The sequence below is a fragment of the Bidens hawaiensis genome, unplaced genomic scaffold (genome assembly GCF_021521415.1).
Source record: "Bidens hawaiensis isolate Kalapana, Puna unplaced genomic scaffold, B.hawaiensis_p1.1 tig00036713_1, whole genome shotgun sequence".
NCBI classification, from domain to species: domain Eukaryota; kingdom Viridiplantae; phylum Streptophyta; class Magnoliopsida; order Asterales; family Asteraceae; genus Bidens; species Bidens hawaiensis.
In genome coordinates, this window is record NW_027496400.1 from 12,368 (window position 1) to 21,825 (window position 9,458).

The window sequence follows — 9,458 nt, forward strand, 5'->3', positions numbered from 1 at the left end:
ATAGAGTTTAAAGATGATTTAGACAACGGGGAAGAGATTTTACCTGGGTCCAAAGTAAGGTGAGACGTGGCCCCAGAGTCCATGTGCCAAGGATCCGAGCTATAAGACTGGTTACCCATAGAGTTTAAATTAACTTGACCCATGGTATGTGCAAGTTCATTAGCATTTGATTCTGAGAACCCCGCGAATTCATAATTTTGGCCACTGCTTGAGCCGAGCGCGGGAGGTGCGGTAGGGATAGTGGTTGAATTAAAGTTGGCGTAAGCTTGTGGGTGGGTTGGAAATGCCGAAGTGGGTTGCTGAGGTTTATTTGGAGTGGGGTGGTGGGTGTTTGGCCATGGAGTATGGTGTACGGGATGGGTAGGGTATGGGCTGGGTGATGGCTGATAGGTTTGATTGGGCCAAGTTTGAGGGCTGTAGGAATTTGGGTGATTGTTGGACCAATTTTGGTTTGAGCTTGTAGTGTAGCCACGACCCTGACCACCCCCGCGCTGACTTCTACCATGGTCGCTGTACGATGTGTAACCGCTTCCTCCCCGATTGTTATTATTATTGGAATGAAATCGTTGATTGTTACCTTGAGTATGACTCGTATTATTCCACGATTGCTGCGTACGATCACCTGTTGTCATGAGAGCAGATTGATACCGTTGACGGGCAGCTTGGCGTTTTAGCTCAAGGTCGAGTTGTGTTAACGCTTCATCCCAAGTTGGTGCAGACTGGTTTATAATAGCGGTGGCCACATCGTATTCACGAGGTAAACCATTAACAAGTTGTGTGACAAGTCGGGGGTTCGCTTACAGGTTGATCGGGTCTCCAAGCTGGTCAGCTAAATCCTTTAGCTTTTAACAATAATCCTCCATTGACGAGCATGTGGTTAGTTGAAGGTTGGTGAATTGTTGTTCAAGTGCCGCGGCTCGTGCACGTTTGTTATTTAAATAAATGGTTTCCAGTTTGACCAACGCGGCTCGAGCAGTTGTGTTGCTTTCAATAATTCGTGCCAGAATTTTGTCGTTAATAGTATTATAAATTCACTGGACTACCAAAGAATCGATTTCGGACCATTCTTCATATTCATCTGATGCAGGATCTGGAGATGGAGTATCTTCGATGTGATCTAAAACCTTATAGGCTTTAGCATGTAGCTTGAATAACTTTGTCCAGGATGAGTAGGTGATAGTGGTCCCGTCTAGGGTTTTGATTTTTGTGTGAATGTTGGTGACGGAATACACGGGATGTAAGGTTTTAAGTTTGGATGAATCCGAGGATTCACCCGAATTGTGTTTCTGTGTTTCTCCCATGCTAGAGCTTGATCAAAGAGATATCGATCAAAATTGATGTTGCAGAAGGAAAAAAGAAGAAGAAAACGAAGGGAGGGGCGGCTTTTAGGGTTTAAGGCTCGATACCATGTTTGTTTGTATATTCTCCTCTAATTCCAAGTTACAATACAATCCTATTATATAATAGGTGATTATGAAAACATTCAAGGAAAGTATATAAAATATCAAAAATACAATCTTCAAATATAATAGAATATATCGTCTAATACTATTGATTGAAATCTTGAATGGGCCCATTTAGTAGTACAATTAGGGGTGTTCAAAACCGGATATTCGAATCTTTTGGGTAGTGGATTTCACTATCCAATCCGTATCCGAATCCGAATCCAAAATTTCGAATATCCGGAAAAAAAAACATGTTTTAATCCAACAACCAGGTTTTCCAATCCAACAACCCCAACAAGCAAATAGTATCCGAGTTTTCCAATCCAATAACCTAAACGTAAATTGTTCAAAGTACAAATAAACAAGCAAATAACACACAGTCCATTTTTCAAAATAAACACAACCGATTGAGATGGAGAAGGAAGAAACAGCGGTGGAGCCGTGGTGGATTTGGTGCAGACGGAAGAGTGAAAGCGGCGGACGGAGGTGGTGACTGGTGACGGAAGAGTGCCGGAGGTGGTGACTAGAGCCGTGGAGGTGGTGTTGCACTGCAGATGGAAGGGAAAGAGAGTAAAGATGGAGATTGGTAACTAGAAGGGAAGGAAGTCAGGAACGGCTGAAGGAGTGTTTTGATGTTTAAATTAGGGTCACATCATCTAGGTATCTAATAAAAATAAAAAAAATATTAAATTTATATTTCGGATAGCTCGGATTTATCTGAATCCGAATTTTCGGATACCTGAAATCTGGATAGTTTGGATACGGATTATCAGATAGCTCCGATGCGGATTCGGATTCAGATATTTTTAAACACCCCTAACTACAGTGAATGTATTTTGATGGTGTTCAGTTTTTTAGTTCTATAAAAAATAATTAATAAGGTGTTAAATTACGGTTATGGGCATACATCTTATATATTTCATGTGACCGAATTTAAATGTGATGGACCCATGCATGCAGTTGAATCTAGCTACAAATTTAAGATTTACTTCAAATCATTAGGTGTGCCATATGATATGCCCACTTTCGTACCAACATATCTTTTCGGCTTTAACTCGTAGTACCGTACCGTAGTACTCACCGTCTCACCATTTTCCCAAATATCAAGTCAAGCTTTATTTTCATAAAGCCATTCCTTGGGACATATCTTTGCTTTATTTTGTTTTGTTTATTTATTTTTTTGTTTGAACTAAAAGTTACCAAATTTTGCTTCTTTCCCTTAAACCTTTTATTATCTATCTAAAATTTAAATCACTACTTTTCATTTCTTCTATTTTGCGCAATTAACTAGATACCACTTAATGATGTGTCAAGTACCCTATTTCTATTTATTTTTTATAATGATGTGAAAATCTATATCTATATCTATACTCTCTAATAAAAAGCCATAAATTTTGTCACTTGTCATTCCCATATTAAATCTCACCATTTTTAACAAATTTATAATACTAAAATAATATTTATCATTCTTAAAATTTATGCTTCAAAATTTGTTAATTTAATATTTACTTCTTATATATTTCAAATATTTGATATTTATAAATAATCTTTTACTTTAAAGTTGTTTTAAAAACTATTGTACAATGACTGTGAATTAATAGTGTTTAATAGGATTTTTATTTCTTATATATCGATTATTTATTAAATGTTTTATTTTCAAGAACTAACCGTATAGTAGACGGTAGGGATGAGCTCGGTACCGTACCGGTTCGGGTACCGAAAATACCGACCCCCGAAAATCGTCAAATCTAGGTACCGGTACCAGTACCAAAATATTCGGTTCGGTACCGATACGGTACCGGGGTGGTACCGGTATTGAAGGTAAAAATTTGGAAAATACCGATACCGTACCGATCCCGAAACTCAAAACTTTGTGTCACACCCGGCCCTGAGCGGCGGAAACAGCCGGGCGCGCGCGAGTGGGGATTGATAATTAAGCACGGGCCATTGCAAACATTCAAAGTAAGATTTTCATTGCGCATGAAATGTTTAATACAAATACATTACATTGTTTAAAAATTACATAAAAACATCCAAGTATAAAAACTGTTGAAGATTTCCACGCCATATCCCCTTGCGCGGCGGGAACAACCACGCGCATCGAAGGGATAGAACTAAAATCTTCCAAAAAGCTAGTTTTAGATGTTCAGCGTGAGGTGCTCTAAGTGTGACTCCATGCGCTACCTAGTTATCTCCTGAAAGACACGTAAAAACATTTGAATCAGTATAAACTGAGTGAGTTCACAAGTTTTAGTAACTTGATAAATCGTATCGCGTCATAGTCTTGATAAAAATCATTCATCATTGAAACACATGCTTAGTAAAACATAGTTCTGATAACATAATCTGATAAAATCGTTCCGCGGGCTACGCGCGAACATTTCTGGGAACTGTGCTCGTCTGTGTAAGTGGCGCTGCCACTACGAGCTAAAATAATTTAATACCGTCCCGCGGGTTACGCGTGGACACACCTGAAAAACCGTGCTCGTCTGTGTAAGTGGCGCTGCCACTACGAGCGAAACAAGTAATACCGTCCCGCGGGTTACGCGCAGACGTTGTGCCGGAAAACAAGGCGCTCGTCTGCGTAAGAGGAGCGACCTCTACGAGCGGGCTCAATCCCATAGTACTGCCCCGTGAACATGCTAGGCACTCGTCTGTGTAAGAGGTGCGACCCCTACGAGTGGGCGGATCAAACCAGCAGTCCCTACCCTTAGAGTTCCATTGGTAAAGTGATCACTTACTGGTATCGCACTCTTATCGAAAACCATAGATAACCGTTTGCATTGCTCGTAAATATACCATAATAAAACATTATTTAAACACATAATTGCTTGCATTGCTTGTAAGAGTATCATGATAAAGCATAATTTAAGTACGTGTCCCTCGCCCCGAAAACAGTTTAAAGATAGTGAAAACAGTGAAAATAGGGGCTGTGAGACTCACCTGTGGTTCTTGTTAAGGGATTAATCGAGATTCGGGTTTTCTTGGTGTTGGCCTCGGAATTGAAGGTCTAGAATACGATTAAATAACAAGAAGTATATATATTAAGATCAAGAAATAGGAGAATATAAGGGTTGGAAAGTAGATCTCAAGGTTATATTCTCGGCTTACCTAGTAACAGGATCGGAAATGAAAACAACGGATGCTTGGGAGATGATTAGTGCAAGTTTGCAGTTCTTAAGAGAGAAGTTTGAAGTGTGTTTTGGGTGATAATTTAGGTTACATATTTATAGGCAAATTCAAGGGAACACAATCCCTTGCTTTAGGGGATTGTAATCTTTTCATATCTAGGTGTAATGATGCTAAAGTATGGAAATTATTATTATTTATTTAAAAGTGGAGTAGTGGATAAAAGATTTGATTTGATTTGGACAGGACATGCAGGTCTGTGGTTGGTGGGAGTAGGGTGGCTGACAGTTGACTTTTCATGTTACAGTGTGCTTTTGTCAGTGTACAGTAAAAAGTGGAAAATCTCTGAAACACGCCACTGTTTCCTTTTGGGCGGGAGTAATCTCCTTCATCTGGAGAATAGACTAAGTGTTCTGCGCGTATAACATTGTGCGCATAGCTTTCTGCGTGAAGGACATTTCTTTGCTGCGGGTAGGTACGTAACCTTCTCGCAGTTAGGGACATTGAGTTTCATTTGTAGATTCTCCAGGTGGTCTTGGTATTTCAACATAGTGATCAGTCATGTTGAAGTCAATTCCATCTTGGAGCTTCAGACAAACTAGCTCTCAATGTTCCCGCCATGCGGGGAGGTTAGTTCCCCTTCCGCACGCGCATAAACGATTTGGGATGCACCCGCCTTAGTATCATGCGGGACGGTCATCCCATTAAACAACATAAGTTATGAAAACATAAAGCCAAAACATTCACGCATGGCGCATACAACATATGCCCACGCTGGTTCTTACATCGCGTGCTCGCGCATGGCGCACATAACATGCCTGCGCTGACTAACATAGCGCGCTCGCGCATGGCGCACATAACATGCCTGCGCTGACTAACATAGCGCGCTCGCGCATGGCGCACATAACATGCCTGCGCTGACTCTAATACAGCGCGCTTAATATTTACAATCACCTAATTATTAGGTTGATTACTTAGTTTATAGGATTGGGAAATTACCGAGTGTCACATTCTCCCCCTGTTAAGAGAATTTCGTCCCGAAATTTAGGCGTCGCTGGCAGAAGCCATGTTCTGAAAGAGGTGTGGGTATTTCTGGCGCATTTGATCTTCTCTTTCCCAAGTAAATTCAGGCCCACGCCTTGAGTTCCATTGAACCTTTACTAACTTGATTCTGCTTCTGCGTAACTTTTGTTCTTTCCAATCGGTCACTGCTATAGGTTCTTCTACGAAGTGCAGTTGTTTGTCGATGTGAATTTCTTCCAACGGTAAAATCAACGTTTCGTCAGATAAACACTTTTTGAGGTTGGACACATGAAACGTATCATGAACTCCACTGAGTTCGGCGGGTAAACGGAGTTTATAAGCAACCGGACCGATCCTTTCCAGGATCTCAAATGGTCCAATGTAGCGCGGATTCAACTTTCCTCGCTTGCCGAAACGGGGGACTCCTTTCCATGGAGAGACTTTCAAAAGTACTTTATTCCCTACTTGAAACTCCAACGGTTTCCTTCGCACATCTGCGTAGCTCTTCTGTCTGTCACGCGCTGTCTTAAGGCGATCCCTTATCTGAAAAATCTTGTCTGTTGTTTCTTGGATCAATTCTGGACCAGTCATTTGCTTGTCACCCACTTCAGCCCAGCATAGTGGGGATCTACACTTGCGCCCATACAAAGCTTCAAACGGCGCAGCCTTGATGCTTGTGTGATAACTGTTGTTGTAAGAAAATTCAACCAATGGGAGATGAGTATCCCAGCTACCACCGAAATCGATTGCGCACGCGCGCAGCATATCTTCCAATGTCTGGATTGTTCGCTCGCTTTGCCCATCCGTTTGGGGATGATATGCCGTACTCATGTCAAGACGAGTACCTAAAGCCCCTTGTAACGATCTCCAAAACCTTGATGTGAACCGACTATCTCTATCAGAAATGATGGACACTGGGACTCCATGTTTTGAAACTACTTCTCGAATATACAATCGGGCTAACTTTTCCATCTTATCGGTCTCTTTGATCGGCAGGAAGTGTGCTGACTTAGTTAGCCGATCTATAATAACCCAGATCGAGTCATAACCCCCAGGTGTCCTTGGCAGTTTGGTGATGAAATCCATAGAGATTTGTTCCCACTTCCACATGGGAATTTCTGGCTGCTGAAGTAACCCCGACGGCTTCTGGTATTCAGCCTTTACCTTCGAACACGTCAGGCACTTACTGACATACGTCGCGATGGCGCCTTTAAGATTGGGCCACCAATACAGCGCTTTAACATCTTGGTACATCTTGTCTGCGCCAGGATGTACGGAATACCGCGTCTTGTGAGCTTCGTTTAATACTTGCTCGCGCAATCCTCCCTTGAGAGGGACCCATATGCGGTTAGCGAAATATCGAGTGTCGTTTTCCGTGATCTCCAAATTCTTAATCATACCCCCAAGGGATTCGTTTTTGACAAACTCTGGTTTCAAGGCTTCTTGCTGAGCGTCTCGGATGCGGATAGAGAGATCTGCGCGAATGGTCAACCTTAGAGCCATGACTCGTAGCGTTTTTATTCGCTCCTTCCTACTTAGCGCGTCTGCTACCACATTCGCCTTTCCAGGGTGATACTTTATTTCACAATCATAATCATTCAACAATTCGACCCATCTTCGTTGTCTCATGTTTAAATCCTTTTGATCAAATATATGCTGAAGGCTCTTGTGATCCGTAAAGATTATACACTTTGTACCATAGAGGTAATGGCGCCAAATCTTTAGCGCGAAGACAACCGCCCCAAGTTCCAGATCATGCGTTGTATAGTTCTTTTCGTTGGTCTTGAGTTGGCGCGAGGCATACGCTATGACTTTGTCTCGCTGCATAAGGACACATCCGAGTCCCTGATGTGAAGCGTCGCAGTAAACGACGATGTCATCCGTCCCCTCGGGCAGAGACAAAATTGGCGCGCTACATAACTTCTGTTTCAACATTTGAAATGCCGCTTCCTGATTTTCGCCCCAAACAAACTTCTTGTCTTTCTGAGTTAGCGCGGTCAGAGGTAGAGCTATTTTGGAGAAGTTCTCAATGAAGCGTCGGTAGTAGCCAGCTAGTCCTAGGAATTGCCTTACCTCAGTTGGGGTTTTTGGCGCTTCCCAGTTTTCGATGGCCTTAACTTTGGAAGGATCAACGTGTATTCCTTTCTCGTTTACAACGTGACCGAGAAAGTGAACTTCTCTAAGCCAAAACTCGCACTTGGAAAACTTCGCATACAGTTTTTCTTTCCCCAACAATTCCAAAATCAATCTCAGGTGTTGCTCATGCTCGGCCTTGGTCCGAGAGTAAATCAGAATATCATCTATAAATACAATCACAAACTTGTCCAAGTATGGTTTGCACACGCGGTTCATCAGATCCATGAATACAGCCGGCGCATTAGTTAGCCCGAAAGGCATCACTAAGAACTCATAATGGCCATATCTAGTTCGGAAGGCTGTTTTCGGCACATCTTCCTCATGGACCCTAAGTTGGTGGTATCCTGACCGTAGATCTATCTTCGAATAATAACTGGATCCCTGCAACTGGTCAAATAAGTCGTCAATTCTCGGTAAGGGGTACCGATTCTTGACTGTCAGCTTATTCAGCTCCCTGTAGTCAATACACATTCTGAACGAACCATCCTTCTTTTTAACAAACAGTACTGGAGCTCCCCAAGGTGACAAGCTTGGGCGTATGAAACCCTTATCCAATAGTTCCTGTAGCTGATTGGATAGCTCTTGCATCTCAGATGGAGCTAGTCGATAAGGCGCTCGAGCTACTGACGCAGCTCCTGGGATTAAATCAATACGAAACTCGACTTGTCGCGGTGGCGGTAATCCGAGCAAATCTTCAGGAAAAACTTCTGGAAATTCGCGCACTACTGGTAAGTCTTCAATTCTTCGCTCATCTTTCTTCTCTACTACATGCGCCAGGAAGGCGTAACACCCTTTCCTTAGGCACTTGCGCGCCTTTAGGCACGAAATTAGTTTCGTCGCAACTCCCCTTCTTTCCCCTTGAATCACCAAGATTTCTCCGTTTAATAGTGGGACCCAAACCTGCTTCTCATGACAAATAACTTCCGAGTGGTTCTCGACTAACCAATCCATACCTATCACAATGTCAAAACTTCCCAAATCTATTGGCAACAAGCTAATATTGAACCCGTGACCTCCCATGACTATTACACATTGCTCAGTTCTTTCATTCGCGCATAACTGCCTACCATTGGCTAGTTCTATAGTATAAGGTGTGTCTAGCTTACTGGTTGCTAGGCCTAGGGAGTCTTTAAACTCGGCGGATATAAAACTTAGGTCAGCGCCAGTATCAAATAAGACAGATGCAAAATGGCCGTTAAGCAAAAACGTACCGGTTACCACATTCGGCTCTTCTTTAGCTTCGCCTGCGCCGATCACAAAAGCTCTCCCGCGAGCTTGGTTTCCCTTTTGCGGGCAATCCCGACTGAAATGTCCTGGCTTCCCGCATGTGTAGCAGTTGTCATTGGCTCCAGCTCCCTTAGCACTGCAATTCATCGTCTTGTGCCCTGGCCTGTTACATTTGGCGCACATGACGCTCGCGCATTCACCCTCGTGGTGAAACCTGCATTTGTTGCACCATGGGTAAGGCCCACTGTATCCTTTCCTTGGCTCCGCGGCTTGGATCGCGTAAACCCTTGCGCTTTCCTGCTTCTTGAACGGTGGCTGCTTGGAGTCGGACCCTCGGTGGTGAGAGTTCCATTTCCTTTTGAAGTCAGAGGTTCGCTGTTCGTTTCCGCGCGTAGTCAACATACCCGCACGGACCGTATCCCTTGTAAGGGTGATGGCCCGCGCTACCGCCTCATCAAAGGTTGGAGGCGCTGCGGCGTTGAGCGGAACCCTAACAAC